This window comes from Oryctolagus cuniculus, chromosome 19, assembly GCF_964237555.1.
Source record: "Oryctolagus cuniculus chromosome 19, mOryCun1.1, whole genome shotgun sequence".
Lineage (NCBI taxonomy): Eukaryota > Metazoa > Chordata > Mammalia > Lagomorpha > Leporidae > Oryctolagus > Oryctolagus cuniculus.
The window spans coordinates 42,322,955-42,340,017 of NC_091450.1; the positions used below are offsets into that span (position 1 = coordinate 42,322,955).

General features: G+C 48.4%; 1 pseudogene; it reads right to left on the bottom strand.

Moving 5' to 3' along the window:
- Nucleotides 1-7,335: 7,335 nt before the first annotated feature.
- LOC100344617 (large ribosomal subunit protein eL15-like) lies at nucleotides 7,336-8,038 on the bottom strand (annotated as a pseudogene).
- Nucleotides 8,039-17,063: the final 9,025 nt, after the last annotated feature.

A 17,063-nucleotide genomic window follows, 5' to 3' on the forward strand; every position in this document is an offset into this window, starting at 1 on the left:
CCTGCACCCCATGGGAGACCAGGAGAAGCACATGGCTCTTGACTTTGGATCAGCGCGGTGCGCTGGCCACAACGTGCCAGCCGCAGCGGCCATTTGGGGGGGTGAACCAACGGAAAAGGAAGACCTTTCTCTCTCTCTCTCTCTCTCACTGTCCACTCTGCCTGTTAAAAAAAAAAAAAAAAAAAATCTTCATGTACCAGCCAGCCAGAAGTGAGGCCAGGACTGGGGAGGGGAGAGGCACAGAAATCATTATTGAAAGAGTTAGTCATTCTTGAAAACATTTTCTTTCCTTTCCTGTAGCTTGCTGAAGAGCTGGATGTCCTACCAGCACCTAAAACTACACTTAGTGGTAACCTGTGCTGATTATATCTTAATCCTAATGAAAGCCCACAGAGATTTTGGTAACTAGCCAGCTATCTGTGGTGCTGCTGCAATTGGCAAGTGAGGAAAATGAAGAGCCAACTAAGCCCAAACAGCTGCCTCTTTTGTTTTGGTTAAAAGTGAGTGGGTCCCAGACCTGGACTGCCCCTTATCTTCTGGTGATTACTTTGATGCCATTGATGTAAGACACAAAGATCACACTGTGTCAGCTCCTGTAGGTTCATCTATAAGCTGAAGTCTTCCTACAATTTGTCTCCAGATTAAACCTTATTCTGCCATGACTCTTGTCTAGGAAAGCTGTTTGCTGTGATCCAGGAGTTCATGAAATCTTTACCTTAGGTCACATCTTCCTCTGCAAAGCTGGTGTCAAATGTACTACATGAAGCTCTGCCACTGGATTTTTCACACCAACCTTTGTCGCCACTCTTGAGTAAGGCGATGGGGAAACAGTGCCTTTCAGGGCAGGCCAACACATCCGTCTGAAACAGACCTAGATGGTTCTCCCATTCACTGGCCAAGGGAAGTCCCATGAATCCACAAGTGTGGGTAGAGGCCAAGACACCAGGGTAGCAAACGTGTATATGGGGGGATGGGGTGTAGGCTTCCAGCTTACATACCTTATGACGTCTGAACCTACCTGTTTTGGATCCTGACTGTAATGTCTCCTTTGTGTAGTGGGTTGTTGCTGTGTCCACCCAGTCTAAGCACTTGGATCTAATAACACTCAGTTTAGGATTGACAGCTGAAGTTACAGCCACTTGATATTTCATAGTGCCAGGATCTGCTTTGCTTTTTTTTTTTTTTTTTTTTTTTTTTTTTTTTGACAGAGTGGACAGTGAGAGAGAGAGACAGAGAGAAAGGTCTTCCTTTGCCGTTGGTTCACCCTCCAATGGCCACCGTGGCCGGTGCGCTGCGGCCGGCGCACCGCGCTGATCTGAAGGCAGGAGCCAGGTACTTATCCTGGTCTCCCATGGGGTGCAGGGCCCAAGTACTTGGGCCATCCTCCACTGCACTCCCGGGGCCACAGCAGAGAGCTGGCCTGGAAGAGGGGCAACCAGGACAGAATCCGGCGCCCTGACCGGGACTAGAACCTGGTGTGCCGGCACCACAAGGCAGAGGATTAGCCTAGTGAGCCACGGCGCCAACCAGGATCTGCTTTTCAAACTGCACAGTTCTTTGCTGTAGAAGACTGGGATTTGCTCTTGAATTCTTTAGGCAAGCTACTATTGGGACTTTCCATACCTATACACAACAGTTCTATCTGCCACAGTTACCTCTGACACCATTTCTATCTGCCGGGTCATATGGTGCTTGAGCCATATGGCTCTGGGCCACACTTGAAAATGGCAGCCCTCCACCTATTAAGTGAATTGGATAGATGTTAGCTCCCTGCTAACATGCCTGGGAAAACAGCAGATGATGGCCCAAGTGCTTAGGCCTCTGCCACCGATGTGGAAGACCCAGGTAGAATTCCTAGCTTTTGTATAACGCTTGGCTGAACTGAGGCCGTTGCTGTTATCTGGGGAGTGAACCAGCAGATGGAAAAAAGCCCTCCCCTCCCCCCTGCTCTCTGCCTTTCAAATAAATATACATATAAGTTTACATATTTATAAATATATATATACACACACACCCCACAGATCAATACCAGCACACCAAGACCCAGAGGCCACGTTGATCTGATTAGCTTTATGGCAACCATCATCAGCCAACCACAGCACATCTGTTCTTGTTTATTTGCAGGAGCCATACAGAACTTGGTCTCATGTCTTTGAGTGCAGCAATAATCACTTGAGTCCCATGTATGAGGTAGTATTGTTTCCAAGTTACCCCCTTGGTTGGGGAAAGTTTAGGTATTTCCACTTAGCCTTGCCTGCCATGACTCTTGCTGTAGGTTAGGTATCCAATGTGCTAATCACCTATCCCCCACAAAACACCTATCCCAATTATTCTCTCAGGGACGTGACCCAAGGGTGGGTCTCTGTACCCACTTGGCCTACTGAGATGATTTGGGCCAAGACTCCATTTATCAGCTGACCTCTATCTGGAAGGCAGTGGTGTAGTTTCAGGTCCGTGTCACCTTAGACTCTGTATCCAGTAGCCTCAAAAGCTCTGGGCATTCCCTTTCCTACTCCAATAACAGCCACAGGTCTCTTTGGGCAAATAGTTATTCCATTCACTTGTGGTAGAATTGAAAGATTTTTCTCCAAAAAACCCAACCTCCCCTCTAGTTGGTCAATTCTGAATCTGAGAAGTAACTCAGGTATGGAAAATGAGTGAAGAATTCTAATTTCCCATTGCAGTAACTGACACTGTTACTAAAAATCTAGCCACTAATCCCTGGAACCTGTCCTGAAATACAAGGTCTATTAAAAGAAGGGTGGGGGTGGTGGATGCTGATGTAGAACTGACAGTCCTATCTTTGGGCAGTCGAGGGACAAGAAGCTCTCAGAAAGCAGAGGAAAACAAGACACAAATGCTAAGTGCCACAGCCCTGGCCCCTAGGAGCACAGTGCAGCCTCAGAGGGTGGAAGCAATCAGGCTCTATGGGGGAGGGGCTTCCTTGGCTCAGATGATCAGAGAGTTCTCAGGTGTTTGTGGCTTTTCTGAGCCCATGGAATGCTTTACACACAAACCTGCTGGCCATTCCTAACAGCTTAACAATGCATATATTTTCTGTTTTCATTTATCTGAAATTTCTCATCATTAGAACTCAATAACAAATTAGGTAGTATTCTCTGGACCCAAATGCCAAGTGTAGTTCACTCAAAATATGATTTTTTTAAATCCCATAGTAAGACAAATATCAGACTATTACATGCTGTGGTTCCTGGAGCAGGCATTGGGGTGCAGCAGGCTAAGACACCCTGGGTTACGGTGCCCTTGGGACACCTGCATCCTTTACCAGGGTGTGGGTGGGAGTCCTGGCTTCTCCACTTCTCATCCAGCTTCCAGCTATTGTGTGTCCTGGAAGGCAGCAGATGATGGTTCAACTGCTTGGCCGCTGCTAGCCAGTGGGAAACCCAGGTGGAGTTACAGGCTTCTGGCTTTGGCTTGGCTTGGAACTGCATGATGAAGGTATTTGGGGAGTGTGTGTGTGTGTCGCGCGCACGCAAGATCATGCACACTGCTCTACTTTCCAAGGAGATGAAATAAATAAATATGGAAAAAGACTACTACTTTAGACTCCTGTTAAATAAAAATTTTAAGAGACCAGGGCCAGTGCTGTGGCACAACAGGGTAAAGCTGTGCCCTGCAGTGCTGGCATCCCATATGGGCATTCAAGTCCTGGCTGCTCCACTTCTGATCCAGATCCCTGTTAACGTGCCTGAGGAAACAGCCCAAGTACTGGGACCCCTGCCATCCACGCGGGAGACCCGAAGGAAGCTCCTGGCGTTGGCATGTCCCAGCCCTGGTCTTTGTGGCCATTTGGGAGTGAACCAGCAGGTGGAAGATCTCTCTCCGTAACTCTGCCTCTCAAATAAAAAAATTTTTTTTTTCATTTTTGGAGACTGAGACCCCTGAAATAAGAGGGTTTATTGGATGTTACAGATGTTAGCAACAACTAAAAGGTCCAGTTCTGAGACAAATTCCTTATGCCTCCTGCAGCATGGCCAGGCAGCAGTTGGAAAAAATGTCCACCGGATCTAAGAAGCCAGGGTATTTTATAATGAAAATGTGTGAAGAAAGCATAAAAGGCTTTAGATAAGAGGGGTGGGACAGCGCAAAAGCAACCACCTGGGATTGGACAATCGCCCATAAGGAGAAGCACTTGGTGCTGTTTGATCGGGTTTGCACGCAGAATGTGACGTCATCTTGATGACATCGTCAACACAGGAAAGCAATGTGAAGCTGTTTCAGTGGTGGTGGTGGTCTAGCCCAAAGCTGTCGGATTAAAATAAGTGCAGCTCCTGTCTTCCAGCTGTGACTAAATTTAGGACACCTGCGAATCCCCTAATCACTGCTCGGGAGACCCCGGCCTTCAGCCAGAGCAGGTGACCTGCCACCTTCCCTCCCCAGAGGCTGGACGCTGGCAGCCCCAGCGCAAAGACCACAGGGTTGCGTAAACCTCCAACGTGTTAGAGCGCACGGAAGTGGAGGGAGCCCGGGGGTGGGGTGAGGTCTCCTCAGGGCAGGTCTTACCAGAGTGGGCGGTGAGCCTCGGTGGTCGTGTCGAGCCTCGGTGGTCGTGTCGGTGTTCCACCGGGGGTTGGCTTGCGCAGCAAAAGCCCTGGAGCGGGTTCAAGCGAGGACCTGGCGGGGGGGACCGGCGGGGCTGAAACGGGGGCGGGCAGGGGCGGAAGGGAAGGGGGACTACGGCAAGCATCATCGTGGGCGAGCTCTGGGCTGCTTTGGAGGCATTTGGGTTTTGCGGATGGGCAACTACTAGCCACCACCCTGGTCCTTCCATGGCCCTGAGAGAAAGAAACGTTGTCGAAGCAAAAAAAAAAAAAAAAAAAAAAGAGAGAGAGAGAAAAACACATGTGTCTGCATCCCCCACCCCCACCCCGTGCAGCTAGCCAATCACTGACACTGGAGTGGTAGAAGCAAGGAGTGCAGTGGAGGATGGCCCAGGTGCTTGGGCCCTGCACCCCATGGGAGACCAGGATAAGTACCCGGCTCCTGCCATCGGATCAGCGTAGTGCACCGGCCGCAGTGCGCCGGCCGCTGCGGCCATTGGAGGGTGAACCAACGGTAAAGGAAGACCTTTCTCTCTGTCTCTCTCTCTCACTGTCCACTCTGCCTGTCAAAAAAAAAAAAAAAGAGAGAGAGAGAGAGAGAGAGTTTACTTTGCAATGTGTGGAGCCAAGAGTGAGGCAGTTATGGCTTAATTCTCAGTATCCCCAAGGAATGAGGGGTGGGGAGTCCGATTGAGCAGCGTGGAATCAGCTCCATTGTGGGTCTCTTCTTGTCTTTACACACGCAAGAAAAAATTCAGGCATGAGCAAGAAAGAATTCCGGCATGAGCTGTTAGAAGGGAAGGGACAGAGACAGAGAGAGCGCCCAGTCGCCAGTCCATTTGGACTCCCTAGGTTTATAAGGGAGTCTGTTGTTTACCCACCTCCCCCTCTCCTCCAGGACAAAGGATGGAGAGTCCTGGTGGAAGGGTTTGTTGGGTGAAAATTAGCAAATTCCTCCCCAGATTTGCTGGTGCTGGGCAGAGCAGAGGGGCTTCCCTTAGGGCTCTGTGAAGGTTTTATTATTATCAGGTCAGGTAACCCATTTGGTCCTGTGGAGAGAAGAGTCTCCTTGGAGCTTTCCTTGGGGGAAGGGCTGGGACCACCTGGGAGGGTATCAGAGTCTGAGCAGGACTTTGAAGTGGAAGAAGCTGGGCCCCTGGAGCTTCCGTGGTAGGTGCTGGTCTTCAGGCCTGTCTCACACACACATAGGCTCAATTTCTGACTTCCTACCTAACAATAGCAAAATGGGCTCCTGCCCCTCTGGGGTCTGCAGGTAGATTGGTTATTAATTTGTCTGATCAGGACTTGGAGTTTCTTTGAAGACTCTCAAAACGGAGGCTAGCCTTGGGATGTTAGCTGTAGATGATAACTGGAGTCTCAGAGGGCCATCCTGACCTTTGTACCGTTCCCTTCAGTGAGTTAATGTTTAGTAAGGAGTTGACTTGTGATCAACAAAGTGAAGACAGAACTGGAGCCAGGGAAAGTCTGCATCAATAGGGATAGGGTTTCAGACGAGCCTGAAGGTTTTTGTTGTTGTTATTGTTGTTTTATTTGAGAGGCAGAGAGAGAAAGAGAGAGGTCTTCCATCCGCTGGCCAGCTGGAGCTGCCAGGAGCTTCCTCTGGGTCTCCCACGTGGGTGCAGGGGCCCAAGCACTTAGACCATCTTCTGCTGCTTTCCCAGGCCATAGCAGAGAGCTGGATCAGAAGTGGAGCAGCCAGGACATGAACCGGTGCCCATATGGGCTGCTCGCACTGCAGGCAGCGGCCTCACCCGCCACGCCACAGCGCCAGCCCTTCCACTTTTTTTTTTTTTTTTTTTTTTTTTTTTTGACAGGCAGAGTGGACAGTGAGAGAGAGAGAGACCGAGAGAAAGGTCTTCCTTTGCCGTTGGTTCACCCTCCAATGGCCGCCGCGGCCTGCGCGCTGCAACCAGCACACCGCAACCAGCACACCGCGCTGATCCGATGGCAGGAGCCAGGTGCTTCTCCTGGTCTCCCATGGGGTGCAGGGCCCAAGCACTTGGGCCATCCTCCACTGCACTCCCTGGCCACAGCAGAGAGCTGGCCTGGAAGAGGGGCAACCAGGAAAGAATCCAGCGCCCCGACCGGGACTAGAACCCGGTGTGCCGGCGCCGCAAGGCAGAGGATTAGCCTAGTGAGCCGCGGCGCTGGCCTCCACATTTTTTAAAAAAGCTTTATTTTATTTATTTGAAAGGGTGATAGGAAGAGACAGAGAAAGAGGTCTTTCATCTACTGGTTCACTCCCCAAATGGCCACAATAGTTAGTCTGGGCCAGGTGAAAGCAAGGAGCCCAGAACTCCATCCAGGCCTCCCACATGGGTAGCAGGGGCACAAGTACTTGCCATCTTCCACTACTTTTCCAGGCACATTAGTAGGGCACTGGATTGGAAGCAGAGCAGCCAGGACTGGAACTGGTAGCTCTGATATGGCATTGTAAGTGGCAGCTTAACCTGCTGGCCACAGTGCTGGACCTTGTTTTTTCAATTAAGTTTTTTAACCATGCTGATAGATAAACTGTAACTGCAATTGCAATTATACAATCTATTCGTTCCTTTATTGATTTATATTTTGATTATTCTTTTTTCCTATCACCAATAATGCTACAGTGACTATAATAGTATGTCTCTGTGGGTGCCTTGAATTTCTCTCGTACCTAGAAGTAATCTCTGGGCACATGAGCATCAGTAGTTCTCTCTCTCTCTTTTTTTTTTTTTTTTTTTTTTTCCTCTTTTAAAGAGTTTAAAGCTAAAGACAAATAACACCTTTAAGCAGACGTTGACTGTCCTAAATGGTTTATTAGGCATGAATTTTACAAACATTACTTGAGTTAGCGGTAACGGTGCAGCTGGAGGGTATTGCGCCTTCTCCAGGCTGCACGGCGAGAACCACCAATAGTGTGGTGGAACTTGTGACCCTTTCCAAGGCCACGACTCTTGCAGCCTGCAGATGTCAGCCCACGCATTTCCCTGTGCTTGTGGACTGGCTTGGTGATCCACTGGGTGTCAGGATTTCTTCTGATGGCTTTATGGAATGGATCAATAAGGATAACCTCAAAGAATTTGTATGTGGAATCTTCACCAACCCAGTAAGAATCCAGGACTCTCAGCTCCACAGTGGCACCCAGCTCATTCCTCGGCAACAGACTGAAGGCTTCGTGCAAACTTGAGCTGGTTAACACCATGATGGACAGGCTTGCCGTAGGTCACACCCTTGGGAACCGGGTGCTTGCGGCCACCTTGGTGCACACGAATCCTATAGATGACATAACCTTGTTTGGCCTTGTAGCCCAGCCTGTGCGCCTTGTTGGGCCGCGTGGGGCGCGGCGCCCTGTGCAGGGCCGAGAGCTGGCGGTACTGCCAGCAGCGGACGTGCAGGAGAAAGCGCATTACGTCCGACTGCTTCTTTCTCCATAGCTCCTGGATGTACTTGTAAGCGCCCATCCTGGCTTACCTGATGGCTGCCAGCAGACGGAAAGGCAGAAGTTCTCTTAACTTATGTCAAATTGTCCTCTAGAGTGGAACTTACTTTCTTTCTTTTTTTTTTTTTTTTTTTTTTTTTTTTACAGGCAGAGTGGACAGTGAGAGAGAGAGACAGAGAGAAAGGTCTTCCTTTTTTTTGCCGTTGGTTCACCCTCCAATGGCCGCCGCACCGTGCTGATCCGATGGCAGGAACCAGGTGCTTCTCCTGGTCTCCCATGGGGTGCAGGGCCCAAGCACTTGGGCCATCCTCCACTGCACTCCCTGGCCACAGCAGAGAGCTTGGCCTGGAAGAGGGGCAACTGGGACAGAATCCGGCGCCCCGACCGGGACTAGAACGCAGTGTGCTGGCGCCACAAGGCGGAGGATTAGCCTAGTGAGCCGCGGCGCCGGCCATAGAGTAGAACTTTCAATTGACCCCTTACACAAACAGACTAAAATTTTTCCTTCACTTGACTGTAAAATGAACACCATCATTGTCTTAATTTGATTTTTCTACTTACTCTTGAGATTGTATAAGCATCTTTTAATAACTCTTTTTGGTCAGAATTCTTTGAATTGCCAACCTGTCCTAATCCTAGCACTAACTCCTCCCATTCTTTCCCATTGACCCTCTGAGGTTATCTTGTTAGTGTTGCTAAATTTCACTACCATTATTTCCTCATCTGTAAAGTGGGAATAATATAACTTGATACACTTTACCATTAGGTTTGTTGTAGATCCATCACTCTATACCCTGACAATGACTAACAAACGTATTCCAGTATTTACAGTGGGCTCAAGAGTGATGGATGTTCTAAGAGCAATATTGCATTACTTTTTTTTTTCCTCAAAAAAATTTATTTACTTTAAAAGTCATTACAGAGAGAGAGAAAGAGATCTTCTGTCTGCTGGTTTACTCCCAAAATGACTTTAATGACCAGGGCTGGGCCAAGTCGAAGTCAAGAGCCAGGAGCTCCATCTGGGTCTCCCACGTGGATGGCAGGGGTCGAAGGACTCGGACCATCTTCTACCACCTTCCCAGGTACATTAGGAGGGAACTGAATCAGAAGTGGAGCAGCTGGGACTTGAACCAGAGCTCATATGGGATGCTGGCATTGCAGGTGGTGGCTTAACTGGCTACACCAAAATGCTGGTCCCACAGCATTGCTTTTGATGGGTTATAGGCTGCATGGAAAATTGTGAACTAGTATCTAAGCAGTAATAACAATAGGTATCAAATTTTAAGTGCACTAAAAACTTTTTAAGATTTTATTTTGGTAAGATATGCACAACATAAAATTTACAGGTTTTTTTTAAAGATTTATTTATTTATTTATTTATTTATTTTTGAAAGTCAGAGTTACATAGAGAGGAGAGGCAGAGAGAGAGAGAGAGGGGTCTTCCATCCGATGGTTCACTTTCCAATTGGCTGTGATGGCCGGGGCTGTGCCATTCTGAAGCCAGGAACCAGGAGCTTCTTCCAGGTCTCCCACATGGGTGCAGGGGCCCACAGACTTGGTCATCTTCTTCTACTGCTTTCCCAGGCCATAGCAGAGAGCTGATCAGAAGTGGAGCAGCTGGGTCTCAAACCAGCACCCATATGGGACGCTGGCGCTTCAGGCCAGGGTGTTAACCCTCTGCACTGCTGCACCACAGCACTGGCCCCAAAATGTACAGTTTTAACTATTTTTAAGTGTACAGTTCATGGCATTCCTGCTGCAGTTAGCCATCACCTTAGGTGCTTTTAAAAAAGAAGTTCCTTTAAAAAAGAAAGATGTATTTTGTTTATTTGAAAGGCAGATTTAGAAGGAGAAACAGAGGGAGATCTAGTTCACTCCCCTAATGGCTGCAGTGGCTGGCACTGGGCCAGGCCAAAGCCACGAGCCTGGAACTCCGTCCAGGTCTTCCATGTGGGTGGCAGAAACCCAGGTACTTGGGCCATTCTTTAAGACTTTTCCAGGTCCAGTAGCAGGGAGCTGGATGGGAATGGAACAGCCAGCACTCGAACCAGCACCTGTATGGGATGCTGGCATTGCAGGCAGCTGCTTAACCTGCTGCACCACAGTGTTGGCCCCTGAAGTGCTTTTCCGTGTACCTTCTAATTTAACCTTTACAAGTGCCCTGCAAGGTAAACATTAACATTCTTACTGTACATGTGATTGTACTTTTTATAATTTTATTTTTTCCTTCTTTTTTTTTTTTTTTTTTTTTTTTTTTTTTTTTTTTGACAGGCAGAGTGGACAGTGAGAGAGAGAGACAGAGAGAAAGATTTTCCTTTTTGCCGTTGGTTCACCCTCCAATGGCTGCCGCAGCCGGCACACTGCTGCCGGCGCACCGTGCTGATCCAATGGCAGGAGCCAGGTGCTTATCCTGGTCTCCCATGCGGGTGCAGGGCCCAAGCACTTGGGCCATCCTCCACTGCACTCCCTTGCCACAGCAGAGAGCTGGCCTGGAAGAGGGGCAACCGGGAAAGAATCCAGCGCCCCGACCGGGACTAGAATGCAGTGTGCCGGCGCCGCAAGGCGGAGGATTAGCCTAGTGAGCCGTGGCGCCAGCATGATTGTACTTTAAAGAGTCCTATGGAAAATAGAAATAAAGAATAAGTTTATTTTAGTATATATTTTCTCTTTTTAAAAATTTCACTTGGGGCTGGCATTGTGGCACATTAGGTAAAACTACCACTTGTTATGTGGACATACCATACGGGCACTGGTTTGAGTCCCAGATGCTCCACTTCCAGTCCAGCTCCCTGCTGATGACCTGGGAAAGCAGAAGATGACCCAAGTACTTGAGCCCCTGTACCCACATGAAAGAACTAGAAGAAGCTCCTAGCTGCAGGCTTCAGATTGGTCCAGCTCTAGCCATCGCCCCCCTTTGGGGAGTGAACCAACAGATGGAAAACCTCTCTCTCTGTCTCTCCTTCTGTCTGTCTGTAACTGTCTCTCAAATAAATAAATCTTTTTTTTTTTGCTCATTTTTTGTTAGGCTACCTCTGTGAGGGGCGGGTGGAGGGTGTGTGGATGTGAGGTTGTGAACAGTTCTCTACCAGGGACTCCCAATCAAGAGAATTGCTTTGGCGCTGTGGGGTGTACCATTATATTACAAATGAATGCCTACTGTACATTCAGACGTAGAAGCATCAGACAAAACATACAATATGCTGACAAGATCACATTAGCTTCCGTTCCTCACCATGAACCCTTTCCAAATCCCATTAATTGACCCGTTTTTCATTACCCGTATCCAAAAAGCCCTAAAAGGTCATGTTCCTTTTTTTTCTTTTTTTTTGACAGGCAGAGTGGACAGTGAGAGAGAGACAGAGAAAAGGTCTCCCTTTTGCCATTGGTTCACCCTCCAATGGCCGGTGCATCGCGCTGATCCGATGGCAGGAGCCAGGTGTTTATCCTGGTCTCCCATGGGGTGCAGGGCCCAAGTACTTGGGCCATCCTCTACTGCACTCCCGGGCCACAGCAGAGAGCTGGCCTGGAAGAGGGGCAACCGGGACAGAATCCGGCGCCCCGACCGGGACTAGAACGCAGTGTGCCGGTGCCGCAAGGCGAAGGATTAGCCTAGTGAGCCGCGGCGCCGGCCACCTTTCCTTTCAGAATTCCCAAATATACTCTGAATAAATCTTTCTTAAAAAAAAGACAAATGGAGAGAGATCTTCCCACCACCATTCCCCCTCTCCAAATGCCCACAGTAGCCAGAGCTATGCCAGCCAAAGCCAGGAGCTCAGAACTCAACCTGGGTCTCCCGTATGTGTGGTAGGAGCCCAAGCTCTGAGCCATCGCCTGCTGCTTCCAAGGATGTACATGAGCAGGTAGCTGAATTGGAAGCGGAGAAGCTAGGACTCAAACCATGTGCTCCAGTATGGATGCAGGAGTCCCAAGCAGGAACTTAACTGCTGTACCAAATGCCTACCCCATGTGCATCTCCAATGAACTCTTCATAAGATGAAACAGATCCAGAGAGTCTAGTAATTAACTACAATTTTCAAGATAGTATTATTCCACTTGGGATTTGAAACCATGGCTACACATTCAAAGCCTATGGTTTTTTTTGTTTTGTTTTGTTTTTGTTTTTATTTTTTTAAGATTTTATTTATTTGAGAGGTAAGTTACAGACAAAGGGAATGACAAAGAGAAAGATCTTCCATCTGCTGGTTCACTCCCCAAATGGCTGCAACATCTGAAGCTGAGCTGATCCGAAGCCAGAAGCCAGGAGCTTCCTCTTGATCTTCAATGTGGGTGCAGGGGCCCAAGGACTTGGGCCATCTTCTACCTTCTCCTGCTTTCCCAGGCCATTGCAGAGAGCTGGATCAGAAGAGGAGCAACTGGGACTAGAACCGGTGCCCATATAAGATGCCGGCACCACAGGTGGAGGCTTAGCCCACTACGCCACAGCACATGCCCACTGTGGTTTTTATAAGCAGATAATAATAGAGGGACTGAGGAGGATCAAGTTGAGCCAAGGGAGGAGAAAGGATGTAAGGTAACTCCCTTCAAATTAAAAATAACAGCTCAGTTTATATTTTGTCAGATCATACTTTGCTTCACAAAGTGATTTTGTTTTGTTTCACAAAGTGATTTGTAAGTATTAAATGAGATATCAATATCAGAGTCCATAGCACAATACATCAATATTACATATATATATATAATAAAGTTGTATAGTGATATGTATTACATATATACATAATAAAGTTATATAGTGATAGGATATATATCCTCAGTAAGAAGTTTATGTTGCCATCATGATCATCAAGTCCTCTTTACTGTCCATGACATTCTTTTTTTTTAATCTTTCCTTTTCCTTTAGATTTACAGCCTTGGAATTTAGTGGCTCCTACAAGACACTGAACATCCATATCCAAATAGCGACCAAGTACTAATGAATTTACATGTTCAGATTGGGTCCTCTCTGTTACCCTAGTAATGGCTATAATGTTCTCATTCCAGGATTGGTATCCGCAAGTTTTAGGAGGTGTCACTGTGTCCCCTAGGATCAAGGCAGTAGCAGCATAGGATGTATTAGGTAGCTGTTGGGACAGAGAAGTGAGGAGTAATGGGAATACTACCTTTAACAGAAAATTTTAAATCTAGCTAAAGAAGCCATCAGAGGTCAGTCACATGAGGCAGGCTCGACTCTGGCACAGGCCAGTAGGAGTCGAACACTGGAGAAGAGTAAGCAGCATGTGATCTATAACACTGGAACAAGATTGACTCCAGTCAGAAACATCCAGTCTAGTGTTGCTTTATGAACATGAGGAACCACTCCAGAAATCAGCGAAATGGCTGTTAGTCTCTGAAAGAGGGAATGATATTCCAGAGTTTAGATCGTTTAAATTCTTTTCTGAAATCTTTTCTTTCTTTCTTTCTTTTAAAAGATTTTTTTTTTGACAGGCAGAGTGGACAGTGAGAGAGAGACAGAGAGAAAGGTCTTCCTTTGCCGTTGGTTCACCCTCCAATGGCCGCTGCGGCCGGCGTGCTGTGGCCGGCGCACCACGCTGATCCGATGGCAGGAGCCAGGAGCCAGGTGCTTTTCCTGGTCTCCCATGGGGTGCAGGGCCCAAGCACCTGGGCCATCCTCCACTGCACTCCCTGGCCACAGCAGAGAGCTGGCCTGGAAGAGGGGCAACCGGGACAGAATCCGGCGCCCCAACCGGGACTAGAACCCGGTGTGCCGGCGCCACTAGGCGGAGGATTAGCCTAGTGAGCCGCGGCGCCGGCTCTTTTAAAAGATTTATTTATTTATTTTCAAGTCAGAGTTACACAGAGAGAGGAGAGGGAGGGGGAGAGAGAGAGAGAGGTCTTCCATCCTATGGTTCACTCCCTAATTGGCCGCAACAGCCGAAGGAACTGCGCCAATCCGAAGCCAGGAGCCAGGTGCTTCTTCAGGGTCTCCCATGCGGGTGCAGGGGCCCAAGCACTTGGGCCATCCTCCACTGCTTTCCCAGGCCATAGCAGAGAGCTGGATCAGAAGTGGAGCAGCCAGGACTAGAACCAGCGCCCATATGGGATTCCGGTGCTTTAGGTCAGGGCATTAACCCACTGCACCACAGCGCTGGCCCAAAAATCTTTTATTTCTGTATAGAGTCATCCAGGGCCATATCTAATCCTATCTTAGTGCTCTTCTAGTCAAAAACTTACCACCTGTCTACCTTTCTGTTGATTCTGAGGCAAAACCTGTGGCGAAACCTGAGGCACTCAGCAGCTCTAGTTTGATCCTGCAGGTCCCTTAGCTCTTCTCATGAGTTGATCCCTTAATCCACTCCTTTCCAGCAGTTGCATCATGACCACGGTTCACTTTGATGCCACTCTCATGCCCTACTCTGACCTCCCACATCATTCTTGTTATCCACTGATCTATGTTAATTACTGCCCTTCAAGACTGGGAAGCTCTCCTTTTCCTTCAAGGGTTCTTCCACGTGTACCATACTCCAGGCGGATCTCTCTGACTTGGTGTTCAACCCAGAGCAGTGAAAGCTCTCTAAATTGACAAATTTCCCGCTTCCACTTAAAATAGACATGAGGCTTAAATAGCAACCCCATGCATTCCCTTTGAACAGTTAGCCTGGGAGCTGACGTCATGGTTATTCCAGTTTTCACAGCTGTCCTGTGAGATAACTGACATCATGGCATATTCCAGTTTCCACAGCTGTCCTGTGCAACAGCTGATGTCGTCACTTCTTGTTGTTTCCACAGTTATCCTGAGAGCTGATGTCATGGCATCTTCCGGTTTCCACAGCTATCCTGTAAAGTAGCTGACGTCCTTGCGTCTCTGGTTTCCACAGATAACCTGTGAGGCAGCTGACAATGTTGCATCTTCCATTTCTGTAGACGTCCTGTGAACTAGATGATGTTACCAGCTCCACAAGTAATAAGTGACGGAATGCAAGTTTCCCTTCATTATTGGGGTAGGCGTTTGGCACAGCTGTTAAGGCACAGCTTGGAACGCCTGCGTCCCAGTCAGTGGCTGGGTTCTAGTACTGGCTCCACTCTTCGTTCCACCTGTTACAGCAGACCCTGGGAGTCAGTGTGGTGACTCAAGTTGATGGGTCCCTGCCACCACGGAGGAGACCTGGGTTGAGTTCCCAGATCCCAGTTTTGGCCTCGTCCAGCCCTGGCTGTTGTGGGCATTCGGGGAGTGAAGCTGCAGATGGGAGCTCCGATTCATTCTCTCTCTCTCTCTCAAAAAAGTTTTTAAAATATAAAAACAACTCGCCGGCGCCGCGGCTCACTAGGCTAATCCTCCGCCTAGCGGCGCCGGCACACCGGGTTCTAGTCCCGGTTGGGGCGCCGGATTCTGTCCCGGTTGCCCCTCTTCCAGGCCAGCTCTCTGCTGTGGCCAGGGAGTGCAGTGGAGGATGGCCCAGGTGCTTGGGCCCTGCACCTCATGGGAGACCAGGAAAAGCACCTGGCTCCTGGCTCCTGCCATCGGATCAGCGCGGTGCGCCGGCCGCACCGCGCCAGCCGCGGCGGCCATTGGAGGGTGAACCAACGGCAAAGGAAGACCTTTCTCTCTGTCTCTCTCTCTCACTATCCACTCTGCCTGTCAAAAAAAAAAAAAATATATATATATATATATATAAAAACAACAAAAAAGAACAACTTACTCTAGAGCACATATGTGTTGGCTTCATAATATAAGAACTCTTTGATTTTATTTATTTGAAAGGTAGAATTACAGAGAGAGACAGAGAAGTCTTCTATCCACTGGTTCACTTCCCAAACGGCTGCAACAGCTTGGGCTAGGCCAGGCCAAAACCAGAAATCAGGAGCAGGGGCCTAAGCACTGGGCCATCCTCCAATGCTTTGCTGGATGTATTAAAATGGGGCTGGATCAGAAGTAGAGCAGCCAGTACTCGAACTGGTGCCCATATGGGATGTGCTGCACGTGGTGGCTTTACCTGCTCTGCCACAAAGCTGGACCCAAGTAAAATAGCATTTCAATAAGAGCTAAGGTGACCTGGGCCGGCGCTGTGGCACAGCGGGATAACATCCTGGCCTGAAGAGCCAGCATCCCCTATGGGTGCTGGTTCAAGTCTTGGCTGCTCCACCCTGATCCAGCTCTCTGCTATGGCCTGGGAAAGCAGTAGAAGATGGCCCAAGTGCTTGGGCCCCTGCACCCATGTGGGAGACCCAGAAGAAGTTCCTGGCTCCTGGCTTTGGATCGGTGCAGCTCCAGCCATTGCGGCCAATTGGGGAGTAAACCATTGGATGAAAGACCTCTCTCTCTCTCTCTCTCTCTCTCTCTCTCTCTCTCTGCCTCTCTTCTCTCTGTGTAACTCTGACTTTCAAATAAACAAATAAATCTTTAAAAAAAAAAACAGAGCTAAGGTGACCACCTAATAATCTGTTTAGATCTGTGATAAGATAACGTAATGAATGCAGATTGTGAAGTCAGGAGAAGTGGGAAATAAGTTGAGAGTCGATGCCTATGAGATTAAGATGCCTATGAGATTAAGGAGCTGGTCAAATTAAAATCTCTCTCAGGGGCCAGCGTCATGGCACAGTGGGTGAAGTAGCTGACTGCAGTGCCAACAACCCACATGAGCACCATTTTGAGTTCCATTTTTCTCCATTTCCAATCCAGCTCCCTGATAATGTGCCTGGGAAAGCAGCAGAAAATGGCTCAAGTGGTTGGGTTCCTGCCACCTACATGGGAGACCCAGATGGAGTTCCAAGCTCCTGGCTGTGGCCTATCCCAGCCATTGTGGCTATTTGGGGAGGAAATTAGCAGATGGAAGGTAATCTTGCTCACTCGCTCTCTCAACCAGCAGATAGATCGATCTTTCTCCTAGGTCTCTCTGTAACTCTTTCAAATATATATATATATATATATATATATATATACACACACATATATATCTTTTTGAGAATTTCATCACATTTTGAGAACATCATGCTATGATTCACTGACATTAAATAAATAACTTTGAAACCCTGAGTTCCTGTCCCTTTCCCACCACAGCTAGCTAACAGCCCATCCTCAAGGGTCTATCAACCTCCCTCCTCATCCA